This window comes from Pinus tabuliformis, chromosome 5_1 (genome assembly GCF_031772625.1).
Source record: "Pinus tabuliformis cultivar Carrire ecotype Pingquan chromosome 5_1, CPIR1, whole genome shotgun sequence".
In the NCBI taxonomy this organism is placed as follows: Eukaryota; Viridiplantae; Streptophyta; class Pinopsida; order Pinales; family Pinaceae; genus Pinus; species Pinus tabuliformis.
The window spans coordinates 931954431-931974472 of record NC_142305.1 but is presented as its reverse complement, the minus strand read 5'-3'; the positions used below and the strand labels follow the sequence as shown (position 1 = coordinate 931974472).

General features: G+C 35.8%; 1 pseudogene; it reads right to left on the bottom strand.

Annotated features, from left to right (window-relative positions):
* LOC149167842 (exocyst complex component SEC6 pseudogene) overlaps positions 1–16977 on the bottom strand; it is a 44412-nt pseudogene extending 27435 nt beyond the window's left edge.
* Between the last annotated feature and the right edge of the window lie 3065 nt (positions 16978–20042).

Here is a 20042-nt window from a genome sequence, read left to right as displayed (position 1 = left end):
CTACTCCATTTTTTTGAGGAGTCCTTGCAATAGAGAATTCCCTTCTTATTCCATGTTCTTCACAAAAATCGAAAAATTCATCTGAGGTAAATTCCCCTCCTCGATCAAACCTGAGGCATTTGATTCTGAAATCTAATTCATTTTCAACCAAGGCTTTGAATGCTTTGAACTTTTCGAAAGCTTCCTCTTTATGCTTCAGAAGTCCTATCCAACACATCCTGGAAAAGTCGTCAATGAACAATATGAAGTATTCTTCTCCTTGAGGTGACCTTTTCCTAGATGGACCACATACATCAGTATGGACAAGTTCAAGTGGCTTACTAGCTAATCCTTCCTTCTCAGGGAAATTAGTTCTAGTTTTCTTACCAAACTGACATGATTTTCATATTGTATTGTCTGAAATTCTGATGTCAGAGAGATCATGAACCGCCTAATATTTGCATGCTTTCCTTATCTGAGAGAAGCTTAGATGCCCCAATCTTCTATGCCATAGCCAGTGTTCATCATTCTTGCTTAGAAAGCATTGTTATTGTCCTCCCTTGAGTATGTATAAATTATTTGGAGTTCTTATGCCTTTGATCACTGTTTCCCCTGTATCAAGCTCACGAACAATACATCCATTTGATCAAAATATTACCTCATTTCCTTGATCACACATTTGACTGACACTCAATAGATTATGCTTTAAGCCATCAACATACATAACATTTCCAGCTTTGACCTTTTCTTTCAAAAGAACAGAACCTTTACCTTTTATGAGTGCAGGGGTGTCATTTCCAAATGAGTCCTTCCTTTCCTTTTCTAAGGCACTATATGACTGAAGTTTTTCTTTATCACCCGTCATATGTTTCGAGCATCCATTGTCGATGTACCACTGATTTTCCTGTCCTTCCACATATAAGGCTATACCACATCTTTCTGGTTGTGGTTCTTTCTTTCTCCATGATTTGGGATTCAATGAAGCTTTCTCCTTCTGAATTATTTGCTGAAACCTACTCCTGCATTCAGAATATTCATGACCGAAGTTGTTACAAATAGAACATTCTATTTCATTTTCAAGAGTAGAAAATTTATTGTAGGTTCTTTTCATGATTCCAGTCACACTCTGATTTTGTGCTTCTCTGGTCATGATGGTCTTGTAGGCAACACATTGAGCTTCTTTGTGTCCAAAGTTATGACAAGAGAAACATTGGCCATTGCAGAAATTCCTGCAATTATCAAACCTACCGTCCAAGTGTTTGTAGTTTCCATAGACATTCATTCTTGAGGTAAATTGAGAATGATTTACCTGAGGTTGGTTGTAGCTTCTGTTCATCCTTGAAGTAGATTGCCCTCGATTTACTTGGTGATCTTTGTTCATCCTTGAAGTAGATTGATCCTGATTTACCTGGTGATCTACTTTATGCCTTTGTTGTTGATTGTCTACCTATTCACTTCTCCTTGCTACATCAATATAACTTTTGGAGGTGGATGGCTTCTGTGCTTGAGATGCTTTTTCAGAATATCCAAGACCTGTCTTGATTAGAGGAGAACACTGCACTTTGATAATTTCATCTAAAGTTTCAGATCCTTTAGCAAATCTAAGATTAAGAGCTTTTCTTTTCTCAATATCTTTTCTAAGTCCCACAATTTCACATTCTAACTTTTCATTGTGTTTTTCCCTTTCAGCAAGTTGGAATGTCAGAGTATCTATGATCATACTCTTTTCTTCTAAATAGATTTTAAGTTTAGAAATTTCTTCATAGAGATCATCTTCATCTATAGCATCCAAGAAATCATCATCTTCAAAAGCCATCAAAAGTCTATAATCATTACATTGCTCATCTTCATCACTAATTGAAAATCCATCATTGTCTTCATGAGTATAATAGCTCTTCTTACTTACATTATGTTTTATGTTCCATCTAACTAGTTCCTTACCTTTGTCAAGCTTATCTTTATGAGGACACTTGGCTGCATAGTGACTGACTCTTCCACAAGCAAAGCATTTGAAAGGTAGCTTACCTTTGAATCTTCCAGAACCCCGTTGAAGGTTCTTGACAAAGTTTGATTCTTCCTCTCCTTCTGACATATGTCCTGACTCATTGTAATTTCCTAAAGCCTTGAATGTAGCTTCTCTCCTGTCTGATGGTCCCCCTTTTCTCATTTCGAAAGTAGTTAGGGTTTCGTGCAGTTGTGACATGGTAATGCTCTGTAGATCCTGCTTTTCTTCTATGGCAAAAACTTTTGATTCAAACTTAGACAAGGATCTTAGCACCTTTTCAACCAAAGTAACTTCTTTTATTTCTTCACCCAAGTTTTTCATATGATTAACAATCTCATGTATACATAAGAAATAATTAGCCACACTTTCATCATTGTGCATTCTGAGATTTTCATATTGAATTCTGAGAGTTTGTAGTTTTGCACGTTTTACCTGATCATTTCCTTCATAGCTCAGAACGATCTTGTCCCATATTTCTTTTGTGATTTTGAGCTGCATAACCTTGACGAATTCTAATTGAGATAAACTCCCTAATAGAGTATTGACAGCGTTTGCATTTGTTTCATACTACTTCTTACCAGTTGTATTTGTAGGAGTTGCTGATGGAAATGTGTATCCTGCTTCCACGATATGCCAAACTTACGTACCAAGAGATTGAAGATAGGATGTGATTCTTACCTTCCAATAGACAAAGTTGCTCCCATCAAAGATTGGTGGCCTGATAGATGCCTCTTTTTCGTAGTTGCTCATGATGATAGACCTTCCTTCAAGTGACCAAGCTTCTTCTAAAGGACCTACTCTGATACCAATTGTTGGAAATAATACTGAGAGGGAGGGTGAATCAGTATTATCAAATCAATTATTTTTCATTTCACAATCAGATTTTTATACGCTACTTCAATTATAGGAAACTGCATATATACGCTACTGTGTCTAAAGAAACCAGTGTATATCAGTAAACTTATGATTCATTAAATGTTGATCTTTAATCAGTGCATCAGAACTTCATTAATCATAAGAACAGTAAACAGGTGCAGTAAAAAAGAACAGATCATCACACACATGGACACAAGATATAAGGTGGAAAACCAATGTGGGTGAAAACCACCTGCTACAATTCGTCTCTATATTCTTTTAATAAGAAACTTCTTTTTACAATATTTTTGTATTGGTGCAGTCTTATACCAGTACGTAGGCTTCTACCTGCAGAAGGCTACAACGTTCTCCCATTCTCCAGCTTCTCCTGGAAGGGAGTTACAACCCCCTTATCTCTTGTACTAGCTGATGTACTAGTACGTAGGTGCTGACCTACAGAAGGCTACAACCTTCTATTTTCTTCCAGGGACCATGTTTCATAAATTTTAAAACTAGATCCATCAATAACAATAATCAAACATCAAATACATCTACATCAACCAATCTCCTTTGCTTCAATCAAAACTGAATCAAACAATTACTTCTCTAAATGTTGTAACTAGAATACATTAACAGTAACCAAAAACCAATCCTGAACCCAGAACACTGCAGTAATAAACAGAAGTGGCTAAAACATATTTCATGAGACGTACGCTACTTCAATATGTAGAACCTTCATCCATACACTTCTGTATTAAGGCCAACCAGCGTATACGTTGTTTTGACTTACTGAACCAGCGTGTATATGCACCTCTGCTATGTCGAACCTGCGTACAGATCTATAAAAGATAATTTACCCTTTTCACTTATTCAAACATCAATTATACCCAAATTATTAGATTTATAGATCAAGTCATGCACCAAATATAATAGATCAAAATCACATATAGATATTACTATTCAAGCCTTAAGATCTTGACCCATCAATAGATCTTATCCTTCTTCTATCGCTCAGGTTCCTCCTTGGTTCAGATCCAGCTATGAACCATAACCCAAAGACCAGTATTCTAGATCTTGCTCTTCATAAGATATTCAATGCTTGAGTGAATGCATTTGCCTAATGATCTCCTTCCCCTTTTATAGTCTTAGGCCTTACTCAATACCATGGTCCAAAACCATAGAGAATCAATACCATGGACCCAATACCTGGGTTCAACACTTCGGATGAGATACCATGGTCCAAAAAATAAGTTTTCCCACATGTACGCAATTTTCCTTGCATGAAAGTGTGTGCATACATATATGTGCCTTTTGATCTGCGATCCCACATGTATACATGACTTGGTTAAGAGGAACTTGCGTATATCTCTTTTTCCTTCATTCTGAGAGCCTGAACTGTGATCTGTTATTTGAGTGAGTTGTCATCAAGGACAAAACCTGTGTCATAATACCAACAATAGGCTCAATGAATTTCATAGTTGAGGACTTTATAGGCCTAAAAGTGATCCCTTTCTCACTGGAACCGCACAATTTATAGTGGGAGTCCCACCTAATGAAGATAATTATGCAGTTGAGCACCTCAGAGTGATAAGGAGGTGGGGTTCCTCACTGAAACTACACAATGCACAATAACTGAAAGGAATGCTTAGGAAATTTCACATTTGGGCAATTTAGTGACACAGTGAGGCCTCATTACCCACTATAACTATGCAATATGCAATCCAGGGAAAGAGAGAACACGAATTACATAGTTGTTAAGGTTAATCAGCTAGATTGATGGCTTAGGCTTCAAGGTTGCTCAATCTGCTAGCGGAGGGAGATTGTCCTATAGGACTACACAATGCGTAGTTTCAAGAGGAAGAGGGTGCTTCACTGTGGCTTAGGACTACACAATGCATAGTTCCAAGGGTTAGAAACATTGATCAAATATTGGGCAAGTTGCAAATACAGTGAAAGCTCCAAAATTTCTAAGTGTGGTATCAATAAGACAATAGATAACAAGACATGCAAACGATACCTGGAATAGTGATTTCACACTCATATGACATGAACACAATTCAATAGGATGCCAAACATCCAAAATCAACATGCACACCTTGAAGCGACAATAATTCAACATGTATTCTAAGTGCAACAGTTGAAACATCACTTTACAACACTCAAAATACAAGTTACAACAAGAGCGTTGATTGAAACCGCAAAATTTCCTAAGTTGTGTGAGAGTTTCTAGCACATATTCTTATGATATACATGATTAGTTAGTGCAGAAGAGTGTGAAAGAGTTGCCTCTAGTGATGCACCAAAGTGTGACACATGCAGGAGTACAAAATTTTAAAAGTTACAATTGTGACAGTAAGAAAAGTGGAAACAACACTTACAAAATCTTGAAAAAGTGAAAACGACACATGTCAGAGCATAGAAAAATAAAAGGAGACACTTTTTAAAGTGAAATAAAGAAAAAATAACAATTTTGAAATTGAAAGTGACACTTGCGAAAGTAAAGGTGTTCAAAAGTGACAGTTGAGAAAACTCACTGAAATGGTGATACAATGCAACCAAGAGTGAGAGAGAGAGATTTTTAAGTGATATAGACAACTGACCGTTGGCATATATTGCACAACATAGTGTCTCTATGGATTTCGTAGTCACTATCCACAGGGACGGTGCAAATATTGTAACTAAACATTGTGTAGGCACTATTCCTAGAGACGGAATGAGCCTTACTTTCAAGAATTGTGTAATGGCTATTCTCAAGGGTAAACATTGGTGATAGAGCTTTCTAGAAAGGGTGTTCTTATGGATACATCAAGGGATGAGCATGTGTAAGAAAGTGTTTTTGACAATTAGAATCTCAGCAGAAAACTTAAACACTTAGCACAATATCGACCAATCATGAAGCAACAATGGGGAAACTTTAAATAACAAATCATAAAGTCATCGGTAGGCTCCAAAATTCAAGTGTAGGAAAACATTTGGAGGGTTTTTTCCGCAGCGACAACACCATCCTTTGGTTCCCCTCTATCATGTCTTTCTTTGAGTATACATTACAGTATTTATTTTTGCATGAGGGTTTTCTTCTCAAAATAAAACAATATTGCTCGGGCAAGAAACTTACCTTATGAATTATGTGCACCCAACCTTGTTTTCTATGTTTTCCATGCATAAAACATATCAATTTGTCAAAAGTAATGTGAGAAAATAAATTAAAAAACCCCATATTGAACCCATTATATCATGAATTAGTAAGTACCAACCAATATGAGTTTTTGAAGAAACTATCATTTACAATGGTCATATTTGCTCAGCTTGCACCATTGTTGTTTGCTCTTTAATACTTCTCTGCATATTGCTAGTTATATCTATTAAGCACTAAAAGGGGCATGGAAATGTCATCTTCCAATTTCATAAATATCATGAAAGTTATGCGAACTATATTCAATGTGTTTTACTCAGTTGTATTTTGCTGCCTCAAAATCATTATTATACATCCCTCTTCATCTCATGCCATCTTGCATCATTGCTTCATATACCCATTATCAAATAATTAACAATTTATTTTCCAAGTTCACACGTTGTTAAAATATGAGGTTTGGTTCTCCCATAATAATAACTTTAGCTTACAACAACCCACTTATTCATGCGACCTACTTACTACACTCACTTTTTCTCAATATTTGTATGCAAGTTATAACAATGACTTTGAAGTTATATATTCCTTTCATCTATTCATCTATTTATGTATTCATTTCACTCCCTTTCATAATTGTTTATTCTATTGCTATTGTGCCTTTCATTTTCATACAAATAACAGTCAATAAATTAGTCCACCTTCATACACATGTATGGATATTAAATTTCTATCCTTTTGTACCTTTCCATTGATCATGTTTTATTTCAAGCACCCTAATTGTTATGTGAGATAAGAGCTATGCGGGTTATTTTTTAATTTGTTTAGTTATCATGTGAATAAGATGTTTGTTGTCATGACTAAATTTTTTATTTATGCATACATGAGTTTCTTCAATAGAGGTTCTCTAGGAAATAAAAAGGACAGGGAATAAGAGCCAATGTGACTTGGTATGAAAATAGAAACAAAATTATAAGGTTCTCTATTCATTTTTATGTAGATTCATATGAGTTTACTTAGTTGATTTAGAATGATCACTTATATTTAGGAGGAACTCCTATCGGCCTTCAGGTATCACATAATTCCTCTCATTCACATCCCATCATCATGGATATTCCTAAGCCTAATCCACTTCCATAGCAGCAGCCCCAAATCCATGATGGATGGGATCCCAATTTCTTCACAACAGCCTATGGGATTACCATTTGGCCTTCTATTTCCCATTATGGAATTCCACCCCTTGTTGTTGTACCTCAAATTCCATCTACTTTGTCACATTTTATGCATCCTCTACACAACAACCTTTTATATCCCCTTCACAAATAAAAAGAGGAAAGCTACATATGATTTCCTTACCTATGCTCTCTTCTATTGAAGCCACCTCTTCCCATTCTCGCACCAACACTCCCAAAACTGATAATGGGGGATCAAGAGAAATTTCATTCCTGAACTTTCATCCTAAGATACAAGAAGGAAATAGGAGTGCTAAGAAGAAAAAGTCATGGCTTCACACAGGGATCCAGAGCTATCTTGGTTGGGACTTTAGTTTGACTTTATTTTTACTTGCTTTTTAGACTTAAGTATAAACATAAACTATGGCAGCAGACTCATTTTTAGTTATATATATTTTTGAACATGAACATGTGGGAGACACAAGGTTGATTAAATGTATGGATATTGATGACTTTTTATGTTATTATTTATGTTCATCACACACACACACACACGTGTGTGTGTGTGTGTGTGTGTGTGTGTGTGTGTGTGGATGAGGCTTTTAATGTTATGATTGATGATGGGCAAGGCATTTTCATGTTATGATTAATAATGGATGGTAAAATTATTATGGTTCCATGATAGTTATATTTTTATTGAGGGATTCACAAGGTTATGTCTAATAATATTTGATGGATATGACACTAGTGGGGCCCCACCTACTCATAAATAGTTTTAAAATATATAATTTATTTAATTGACCCTTTTCTCTCAAAATTAAAAGAAAATAATTGATTAAGTACTTTAAAAGAAGTTGATTATTCTTTTAATGTGGTTCACGGATCCCTGGAGATTAGTGGTCTCTATGTCCATGAAATATTTATACTGGGAAAATCCACCTGAAGGGATCAATTCCTGTCAACTCAAACATGGAGACTAACCCCGAGGGTGTCTATAGAATTGAACCTGTGACCTCTCAATAGAAAAGGTGCTTTAATGATGGGAACTTGACCAATTGAGAAAAATAATTTGAGGTAGTGTTGATGAGGAAAAATGTACCACCAACAATTAGGGGGTCTCCCTGGTGTGAACTCCCAATAAGACCTCACACATTTAGGATAGGAGCCCCATCTAGTATGTGGACCCAACTGCCACCATGTATGCTTTCTCTTGGATGTTAAAAGAAAATATGTTAGGGTGAAAGTGAGTGTGAAATTACTAGAGAATGAGGATTAATTCAACCCACCATTGACAAAATTACAAAACAAAGTACAAGAACAAGGTAGCAAAACAATGAGAAGAGTATACCTCAATAGGAATCAGTTAGCTAAGACCATATGAAACATACTAGTAAGAAAGTACTAGAGGTTAATCGTAAATAGTTCACAGTTAGTTACTAGCATCTGCGTGGAATATGAAAGAAAAGATTCAAAAGAAAACATACAAGTGATATCAATGAATTATTTCATTAACATGCAACAAATATGCAATCACACATGCACACACAATGGAAATACCGGATAGCCATTATAACCACCATGAAAGTACACAGGAATCGATGTATAAATGGAAAAGCTTCTCATAATATTATTCAAATCTAATTACATGTGCTACAATCCCATCAAATCCCAATAGTGGAATGAGGTCTCCTCATATCATCTCCAACATCAAGCCCTAGCCTCACTACAACTCAGACTAAATCCTACCAAAAGCATAATGCTTTCAGCTCCCTAAAGCACAAAAAACTATCTAAATGCAAACATAGATCAAGTGTTGAACCTTCCTTCTAAAATGAGGCATGAGGATATATTTATACAAATGGGGAGGTGACTTTTCACCTTCCCCATGATCTTTTATATTCCTCATGACGTTTTCAACTCATATTTCCTTTGACATGGGTTTACATTTATTATTTTCATAAACATGACAAAGGATATTTACAATATCATATAATTCAAACTAAATATTAGGGGGGAATTCAAACCACCTATAACGTTGATCTGCGATGCAATAAAGGAATATTGTGATTAGCTTAGCCGTGGATCGTAGCGGTAGATTGTAGTTGTAGTCACAGTTGTAAATCGCAATCGTAGATTGTAGTTACAAATTATAGTCGCAGATTGAGAATGGGAATCGCAGTTTGGATATGCAATGAGTCACAGGTCAGAGTCACAAATTGCAGTAACAATTGCAAATCATTGTTACAAATTACAGTCACAGTCATAAATCACGATCACATATTTCACTTGTAATCTCATTATACTCTACATATATAATGTGTGATTTGCAATTTGTGGGTTCCACTTTACCTCCACTACTTCAAGAAAGGCTTTGCATGTATATTCAAAATAAACCATTGTGCATGATGATTCCAACCCAATTTCAGTGACTAGATCCATAAGACTTTACCTCTCAGCTACCTAAAAATCTATTGTTTCTTAAATACATAAAGAGTTATCTTATATAGCATAACATAAGTGTTATTTTCTCACATAATCTACACTTCTTCACCAAGAATTCTAAATAAGTCAACTATTGTTAGAGTGTATAGCTTCTCATCTTATGTTTTTTTTGGTAGGTGGCCTTTATCTTCTTCCAATATGTTTGATTATCATTTATGCATTATATCATGCTTATGATCGAAATGGGAATTCATGAGATGGTCCATTACACCACTTTCAGCACATACTTGAGATAAAGAATTGTCCACACCCAAACCTACAAGGAGATCTTGGTACTTAACAACCCATCTTGTTACCTTAAAAAATCCATGTTTGACAACTCATTTTCTCTATCACTCAGCAACCTAGAATTCAAATGAATCTATCAGCATAAAATTGCATCGTAAGTTGAAATCTTGGAGGAAAATAGGTTGGCACAAAGTCATAGATATCAGCGAGCTCATCTGCAACCACGTGTGCTTCTTCTAATGCTGCCTATAAATCCTCAAAGTAAGCATTGAGAGAAAATTTTCAAATTGTGCCTCAAAATATTTCCCAATCTCTTCATAACATTTGTCTTTGTAGCACTCTCACTGGTCATTCATTCGCTCCTAGACTAAACCTCCTTATTGTGATATGCTCCCTTAGCTTCAATTGCCTCCTCTGCTAGTTGTTGATCAATAATTTCCTTAAAGCATGTACCAAAATATGAGGACTTTCCTTAGAAAGCTTAACTAAATTTGATATGTGTCCCCAAAATGTCTCCTCAAATTTCCCCTATGTACGATCTACATTCTCAAAGTACCCTCTCAAATTTTCAACCTCTTCCTTGTGAGAAGAGGTTGCAGCTATAACAAACCTCCTTGTTCCATCAAGCACAGTCAATCTCTTAATAGGGTGAACCAATTCTCTATCACTATTCATGGATTCCCTTGCTTCAGATGCTTCAACAAAAATAGTCATCTTCTCCTCTACACTCTTTTGAATTGTGTCCAAATTGTTGCATGCCTTACTAAGAAGTTTAATCTGATCATGATTTTCAATCGGTATATAAAATTCCCAACACAAATTCAAAGTAGTTTTGGAGAATGTTTTCAAACCTAATAGAGCCACTAATTTTCCATCAAGATCCACCTCCACATCAAGCTTATCTGACCACACCTATAAACAATGACAGAAGGACACCACGATCTTGGAGACATATTAACCTTGGTTATTCAACTTACAAAAATCTACCTGAACAAGCATATTCCCAAAATATATATGATTAACAGTTTCAATAAAGTGTATCTCGTGTAATTTAGGCTATGATGAGGGTTATTTGGGAACAACCTATAGTGAATATTAAACTAGTGAACACATTTGATAATGATAGGACTATTTTAAAAGGGCATGGAATGAGATGAAAAATATGAAAGGTGGAAAAAGTATGGGGGACCAAAAATTTTACACATATGGGGTAAAAATTTTGGGTGGTGTTGTAGTGGCTACAACAAGCAGTTATCTTTTGATTACTTGAAAAATAATACATAAGGAGAAAGAGTTCTTTTAAGGAAGGGATATGAAAAACTGAAGAGAGTTATGTTATACTTCTGAGTTGTCATTTTTTATTATTATATTTTCTGATTTTTCAATTAAACAACCTAACTATTTCATTGATAGAAAAAATTTCTTGAGGGGTGACAAGGAAGGAGTCATCCGATCGTTTAGTTTTTGGTCTTACAAGGTTGTTTTAAATTTCCTGCAACTTCTTATACTATTAGAAATTCTAATTCATTTTCTAGTGCTAATTGGTGCATATTTTGAGTGTTTTGGTTGTAACAATCTTATTAGAGGGGTTTTTTATTGTGTTGGATACCTCCAACATACAGGGGTCTCCCTGATGTGAAGTCCCAATTATACCTCACACCATTTGGAGTAGCAGCCCCATCTAGAGTACCGGCCCAACCACCATAACACAAAGGTTTTCCTTAGTTTCAATGAATAACATAAGAGATTATATACATAACCCTTGAACGTCTACATGACTTTTGGACTTCTCTAAAGACTCTTTTATCAATATATGATTAAGTGACTTTTCATATTCCACATATGACTCTTTGACTTCCACACATTATATTTTGTCCTTTTCCTTGTAAATTCATCATCAAATTCCACATGATGATGTGGCAAGACACATGGACATAGATGACATAGTGATGACACTTGTACAAGTCACAACTTGGAAAATGATGTCATCGAATTCATGATGAGGTGGTATTGCCAAGTCGTTCTCCTTGTTGTTATGTCTTTAATCTTGATGGAAGATATGATCAGTACTTCATCGTCATGGAATATCTTCTTTTTTCTTCATTCACCCTCCAAAGGTTCTTGAGTCGGTATTGGATTCCTTTGAGTCATCATGAAATGTATTCTTTTTGTCTTGGTCTAAGATCTGCTTCATGTTTTCATGATGTTTCTCCTATGTGATTCTTATTTGCAAGTGATTCTATTTGCTTTCTCATTGCTATCTTATTTAATAATTATCTTGTCATGCTAGGAAGGTTATCCTACCAATTAAAATCATCCATGGCAAAGCAAAATCAATCTTAAAATCATTTATTCTATCACTACCTAGCTCAGGGAAAGAACTGCTTATGATAGGCTTGTGGAAGAGTTGAAAGTAGGAGGCTTGATTAGGAGGGTGTAGTAAAACTCAAAAGTGGCTTAGGAAGGCTCCACTATTCATTATTATTATGCCACGTGCTATGAAGAGGAGTTCTCATTGGTCCAACGCAGTGGGGAAGCTGAAGGGACAAGGTGGTGAGCTTGTTGCTTAAGACTGTGCCATGACCTAAGAATGAAAGAGGAGAAGACTTCAAAAGCACAGTTTGACTGGTCAAAGGCTAAGAGATGGCCTCCTTGAGCATTTTTACTATAGCTTGCATTGAATAAGAGAGGCTTAGGAAAGTGTTCATTGTAGAGCACAAGGGGAAGAGGGAAGGATGAAGGCTTAAGGCTTAAGATTGCGCTATGCACTGGTTGAAAGGAGGAGGCCTTTAGGAAAGCACAGTTTGACTAGTCAAAGGGCCACTATCTCTTTAGAATGTGTCATGTGTTGAGGGATACTTTTCAAGGATGAGGCTTAGGCACATCACACATTAGGAAGAGGGAAGTGGACTCAATGATGCTTCATTGTGCGTCATGCACTGGGAGTAAGCTCAAGGGTAAGAACAATTTGAATGAACAAGGGGCCATTATTGATTTATAATGCACTTTTCCTTCTAGACTATACTATTTAACTCAAAAGTGGGTGCTTCACCATTTGGAAGGTACTTTTCATTGAGGGGGGGCATAACAAGAAATCCACCTTGCCTAGGAGGGTTTTCATTGCTTTGTGATGATAGGAAGGTCATTGTAATGCATAATTTTCCTCTACAAGAGTGTGGAAGGAATCCATGTTGTTAGTTGGGAGTGCTTTATGTGGCATGCAAGGCAGAGGAGATTAAAACTTAGTGCAGTGAGTCAGTAAGAATAAGAAGGGTTACATGATTGTCCTTGGAAGGTTCTTAATATGCAGTAATTTTAAGGCAACCTTGAGGAGGATTTAATGCACTGATATTGGTAAATAAGGTTGCATCATCGAGGCCCATGAATAAGTTAATATCATCACCTAGTTAGAGGGTTAATACTTTCACAATTTACACTAAGAAGGATGACCAAGATGAGCTCAATAATGGCTAAGTGTGGGACCATTAGAGTAAGAGAAACAAAAAGCATCTTAACAAGACTAAAACATGGATCACACACATAAATGCCATCTATAAAAGCCAAGTGAATGCACAAGACTCATGAATAACAGTCACATCTTAAAACAACAACAAAGTGACTCCTATTTCTAAGTGTAACGATTGAAATGAAACATTACAACACTTAGAACACAAGTTATGACATAAGTGATGATTGTGACCAAAAGGTGTGATAAGTTGTAGGAATGTGTCTAGTGCATATTCCAATTATATGTAGGACCATGTAATGTAGAAGAGTGTGCCAGAAATAACTTTGGTGATATGCAAAGGTGCAACACATGCAGGAGTGAAAACAATAAAAGTGACACTTGCAACAGGAGGAAAACGTGAAGACGACACTTGAAAAATGTGAATGATTTTGAAAGAGACACATTCCAGAGAAAAGATAACATGAAAATGACACTTATTGAAGTGAAAATGAGAAAAATCAACAGTCGTGAACATAAAATCGACACTTGTGAAAGAAAGGGTGCACTAAAAGCGATAGTTGGGAAAACTCACTGGAATAGAAGTACGAATGAGACCAAAGTGAGGGAAACTGCCAATAAAAGAGCACACTAGCTATTGACATGGGTTGTACATTGTATTGACACCTTCTTGATGTATTGTGTTATGCTTCTTCAAGCTTGCATGAAAGAAGTGTGCTTATAGATTCAAAAAATATTGAGCATGTGTGAGAAAGTGACTTTGAATCTATGTAAACAAGATCAAACGATCACAACAAATGGAGGTTGAACTGAATGCAAAATGTGAAATAGAAACAAGAAAACAAAACAAATGCAGAGACTAGATGGAGAGCAATTCCAGGATGAGTGAAAAGGGAACTAGAATGAAACTAGACCTACTCCTAACCTAACCATATGGAATGTCGAGGTCAAGTGTAATAGAATTTCCAATGTAGCCATCGTTTTTCCTGACCTGCAAACACAAAGATAAGATCGATTAAAACCGCTATATAATAATTTGCAAAATAAAATATAAGAACTTGAATATCTTGCACATATGATAGAAGGTCTTTGCTATATGTAGAAATATGTGCAATAACAACCAACTTTCCACTTTACCTTTTCGATTGAAATCATAATTAAACAAACCTCTGAAACTTCTTGTGAATGTATATTCATTTGTTTTTTCTTGCTTAGAAAACATCAATAAAGATTGATACTTGCTACTAACAAATGGTCTTGCTAAGTAAGATGCTTTTAGCTGATCATAAATTGAATCATAAAATTCAAAATCATCATTTTGAAAACCTTGAAATCTATGAGAAGATAATTTTTCAATTGATGGCATGGAATCACAATGAGAATATTGTAAGGGAAAATAAATTTGATCATATTCAAAAGGCTTATTGAGACTGTGAGGACCTGACACAACCATCAACAGTGGTTGAAATTCCTTAATTGCTTGGCAATAATATGAGTAGTGAGATGATAAATCATAAAGATCAATTAGTGTAAAACGACTATCATCATATACATTAGAGGGAAAATAAAAAATTGAATGGCAATTACTAAGACCAACATTATGATCAGATGGACCAATTAAGACATAAGGTTTTGTTAATGCCTTGAAAATCGTTGCATCGACATCGGGGAAAACCACCTGGTCCGGACCTTAAAGGCAGCTCCTTTTCCGTTTGGTGTGGTGGCTCCAACTGGATATAATGGGACCAGTTTCCCAATGATTTGTAAATAGGATGGATAAGTGATTGATTTTCTATTATCTAATGGTAATGATGGATGATTTATTCTAAAATGCAAAAATATAAACAACTAATCTATCCCGGGAAATCTCCATTTTAGTGCAACTTTTGATAATTCTTATTAACAAGTAGGCATATAGATGACTCCACTTATAAACAAAAAAATTCATTCATATGATAATTACTTTGTTCAAGTAGTTGAACAAAGTAATAATTAAAACATTATTACACTATTCTTTATATACCATTGACATAAATATGAATAAAAAAGTAACAATCCTTAAACATTCAATAGTGATAAGCTAAAGGACTATTATAAAAGCACATACATATATCCAATGATAGCAAAATGAATAAACGTTGACTCATATAAAAGAATGAAGCAAAGACATAGATAATAGTACTATATGTAATTTGAATATTAATCGCATTCAGATCCCGTCTTTCAACTTAGAAATACTCTCACAAAAAGCAATAGTGCATATCTCATCAAAGTATTCTTCATTAAAATTTAGAATATAGGTCCAGTCTTCATATATATATATATATATATATATATATATATATCGGAAGCACAGTAGTGAAACTCCCGATCCAAGTTTTAATACAAAAATTGAGGACCTTTTCCAAAAACATGAAAGGGTCTATAAATACTTTCTAAACTAACTAACTATGAAATAAAAATGTTGTGAGCTAGTATAACCAAATCATGAAAATCTCCCTGAAATATACATTCTTACAGTCAGTAAGAATGATTCACTATTTTGTTTGACTATCCTTTGGCTTGAACTGGCATATGGCAAGCATTGGTTGCAGTTCTGGAGGGTGACTCATACGTGAATGTAGTTGGGCAGAATATATGGCATCATTAATTTCAGGAATCATGTAACCAATTGCATCGGTTAAACATTTCATTGCCGCCTTTTGACTATGTGGTTTAACCAAGAAGAACCAAAAGGTGTCCCATGTTAAACTTTGAATGCCTGCGATCAATCTCTCCCTCTTTTCCAGTTCCTATTTGCATGTCCGCTCCACTGCTTTGGCTGATGGTAGTTTCCTTGGAGTGCATTCTGAAATTAAATTAGACAAATAAAGAGTATCATTAATTAATTCAATCAGATTACCAGTCGCCGATCTGCATCTTGAAGTTTCCCTCTCTGCTTTCATCAGTTGAGATTGCCATTCTAGGAACAGAATTTCCTTATGTGATTCCAGAATTTGAGGCAGATTTGCAGCTTGTCTTTCCTTGGTTTCTTGCCAAGAAAGAAACTTTGTTAGTGTTTCATCGGCCTACTCCAATTTTTTCCTTGCATCGACTGACTTATCAATCATTGATGAAGAAATTTCACAGAGGGACTGAGCAAGAGAGATATTATGACATAGCAAGTTCAATTGATTAGTTAATGCCTTATTAATCTGGAGAGCTTCTGATTTGAACTCTCCTACTTGAGGAAATCTTTTGAACTTTTCTATTTGTAGTGATAGTTGAGTGGTTTTTTCATCTTTTGTTTTGCTCAACTGTTCATTCACTGTCTTCAGCTTAGCCAATGCTAAGGATAGTTCCTTTTGTTTCTGAACCGCATTTTGATCTATTCTCTACTTCTCCTTGAGCAATTGCTCGTTTAACTTTTTTATTATTATGGTTGTGCTTCCAACTGTTGTTCTAACTGCTCTATCCTTTGCTGCTTATTAGATACCTGTGCCTCCAGTGAAACAATTGTATGATCCTTTTCTCTAAGCAAATTGCTCACTTCTGATGCCTTGTCCATAGTAGCTGCCGAGTATGCCCCATCATACTGAGAGAGTTTAGTAAGGTCTTCAGAAGGATTGACTTCCTCTCTCCGTACCACATTAGTTATTTCCATCTATGCAGGGAAAAGAGAAGATTGATCAAGCTTTCTCTTTTTCCTTTGTCTCTTTACTACAACCCTATGCTTAGGGTTGTAGAAGACATCCAAAGGTGGTATTTCTTCTACATGTAGAATGATTTCATCGGATGGGTTTTCTGGAATTATCTCTATATCCTTTTGAGTCATGGGTGGGCCACTGGTTCCTTCAGTTGGAATCGTATTAGTTGTTGTCTTGTGACCGGTTGTTACTTCAGGCATGCTAAATCCCTGTAAGCTCTCAATATTACTTATGATTTAATCAAATTGTTGCCATTCTTTGAGTAGTTTGGGATCAATGTGAGTATCTGTATCCATGAGTTGACTATATTTTTCTTGTTCTTGTTCCTGATCTGACACTTTTTCTTTCTCAAAGACCTTTTCCACATCAAGGGTCTTAACAATAACTGTTTATTCAGCTTGACTAGATGGCTTAACTGTAGGGACTGTGGCTAATAGGTCTAAAGGCAGATTTTGCAACCTTTGTTCTCTAAGCCTATTAAACGTTTCTAGCCCTTCATGTCGATATCTGATTGTAGCCAATCTTTTTACTAGGAATAATTATTTAGTTGAGGCAAATAGATCATCGAAGTCATCTTCTTCATGATCAAATTTGGCAAGTTTTGCTTGTTCAAGAACCTTATAGGCAACCTTTCTTGGATCATATTGCCTGTTAGGAACTGTGGCAAGCTTCAGCATTTGTATTTTTTTTGTCTCCTTCTCTGTGTGCTTATAATCATGAAGAGTGAAAACGCCGCACCGTAAAGGGAATATAGGCCATACCTATTTCTTAGAATTTCTAAAGGTCTTTGATGTCCCATCTATTGTTATTTGATAAGCCAATTCCCGAGCTAATAGTTTATTGGGCACATACAGGGGAAGGACATGAGGTTTAGTAAGGCTACCAAAAAGCCTTATATAAGTAACTTTTTCCTCACCGAACCAACTACCTACTGCTATCAAGTCCGTCTTTGTTTCCTGGGATATCTTGGGAGCAGGCTTATTAAAAATAGAGTAATAAACAGGCAAAATAAAACTGTTGCAAATTTTATACAGATGATTTTTGTAATGAGCCTTCCATAACTGCTCATGATAAATATGGATTGGTTTAGGGTCTTGGGGATTCCATCTCCATCTGAGTAACGGAAATTCAGAATTGAAACAAACAGTATCCATAATATATGCATTGTAATAGAATGGGGGAATGGTCCTAGTAGTTTGATGTGCATTTTTTCTGTACTCTAGAATTGTTGTGGCTAGTTTATCTGACAAAATATTCACCCAATCCATCACATAACCATTGATTGCATCCTCCATTAAAGGGACCATTTCTATAGTGAATTTAGCAGAATCAAGTATTCCCCACATTCTACACATCATAGCTCCAGCATAACAGTAAGGGGAAGCCAATGAGTCGACAGAGTACTTACCCAATGACTCGTGCTTGTGCTTTTCAGGGAAATGCCTCCACTGCTTTATTGGGGCTGACTCTGAGTCGTTTTCCTTTGCAAACGCTTCTAGGAACGCCTTGTTGTATCGCTTCTCAGGTTCAGGTAAGTGATACATTTTTCTGAGATCCTCAGGTTGAAACGAGCCGAATATCCTCCCATCAGTTGTGCAAAAGGTTCTGTCCGAAACTAGAATTTTCTCTACCACCCATCTTACCACGTCAGTATATGGCAAGATTTTAGCTCGCGTTGCTATCCTGTGAAGATAGGAACAGGCCAATTCTTTAAGAGTTCTTTCAGACTTGTTAGTTGAATCGGCTGTGGCTTCTTCTGATAACTCTTCAGGCTCCTCTGCTTCAATCAAATTATAGATACTCTCCCAACTAGTGTTTCCCAGACCAAGACACATCATATCTAAGATTAATCCTTTTTTTGCTTGGTCCTGGATCTTTGACTGGAGGAGCTGCTGTTGCAGACTTCTCTGTTTTCTTCCCCATTTTCTCTGGATTTCTGGTTTCGAAGGAATTCTGCACAAGCAGTTACAAACCATGATACAGAGAAATGCTGCTGCAAGCCAATATGACAATGAAAAGAGTTACATCGATTGGCAAGTGATAATGAGATATAGTTAAAGATTACCACAAATAAAATCTTAATAAAAGATCTGCCCTTAACTGCTTTATTGAATAGTCGTTTAACCTATCAATCGTGGTAAATAACATCTTAAATGCCCATCACGTCGCTCATATGCCGAATGATTATTTCAAGCGTGCCTTAGATTTCTTTGATCGGTGATCGGTGATAAATCGCAAATCAGTGATCAGGAATGTCAAAGGGAAAGGCTTTAACAATTGCTTTAAATATCTCCGATTACCGAAAGGTGATACAATGCATGCAAACATTTTAAATGTATTTTCAAGATGCGTGCCTAATTAATATATCGCATTCGGGACTTGGCTCCGGCTTTATTGCTTTTTCATGTGATTCTGACGATTGCCAATTGTGATTTTATTTATCGCATCGAGGATTTGGAGCATGCCTTTATTCATGTGTTTGTTTATTATTGACATCGTCGATTTTCCAATTGCAATATGCTTTACGCATCGGAGGAATTGAGGGGCTTTGTTTTATTATGCTTGGCATTTGCTTCCTCCGATTTCCCGATTGCGATTACCTTTTCGTATCGGAGAGATTGGATGAGGTTTTCACTTTTGTGTGTGTCTCCTTTGTTATTGCGATATGCGATCTCCGATCGCTTTATCGTAATAAAGAAATGTTTTATAATATTTACTTAAAGGAACACTTTATTTTTATTTAAAAGGCTTTATAAAATGATTCATTTACATCAAGCCTTTTAATAAGGATTTTTTCTTATGATGGGTTAATACCACTTTTTATTTGTGGACACACAAATCTTAACTAAGTTGATTTTTAAAAGGGACCCATTTCTTATTAAAAAATTTATGTAAATATTTTTTAGAAATGGGGGGGTTGTTGTACAGTACAACAGGTTCCCAATTAGTAGACAACAAAGATAGATCAGTTTGAATAGATTTATAAATGCTTTTGAATACTAGAATCTTCTTCCTCGCATAT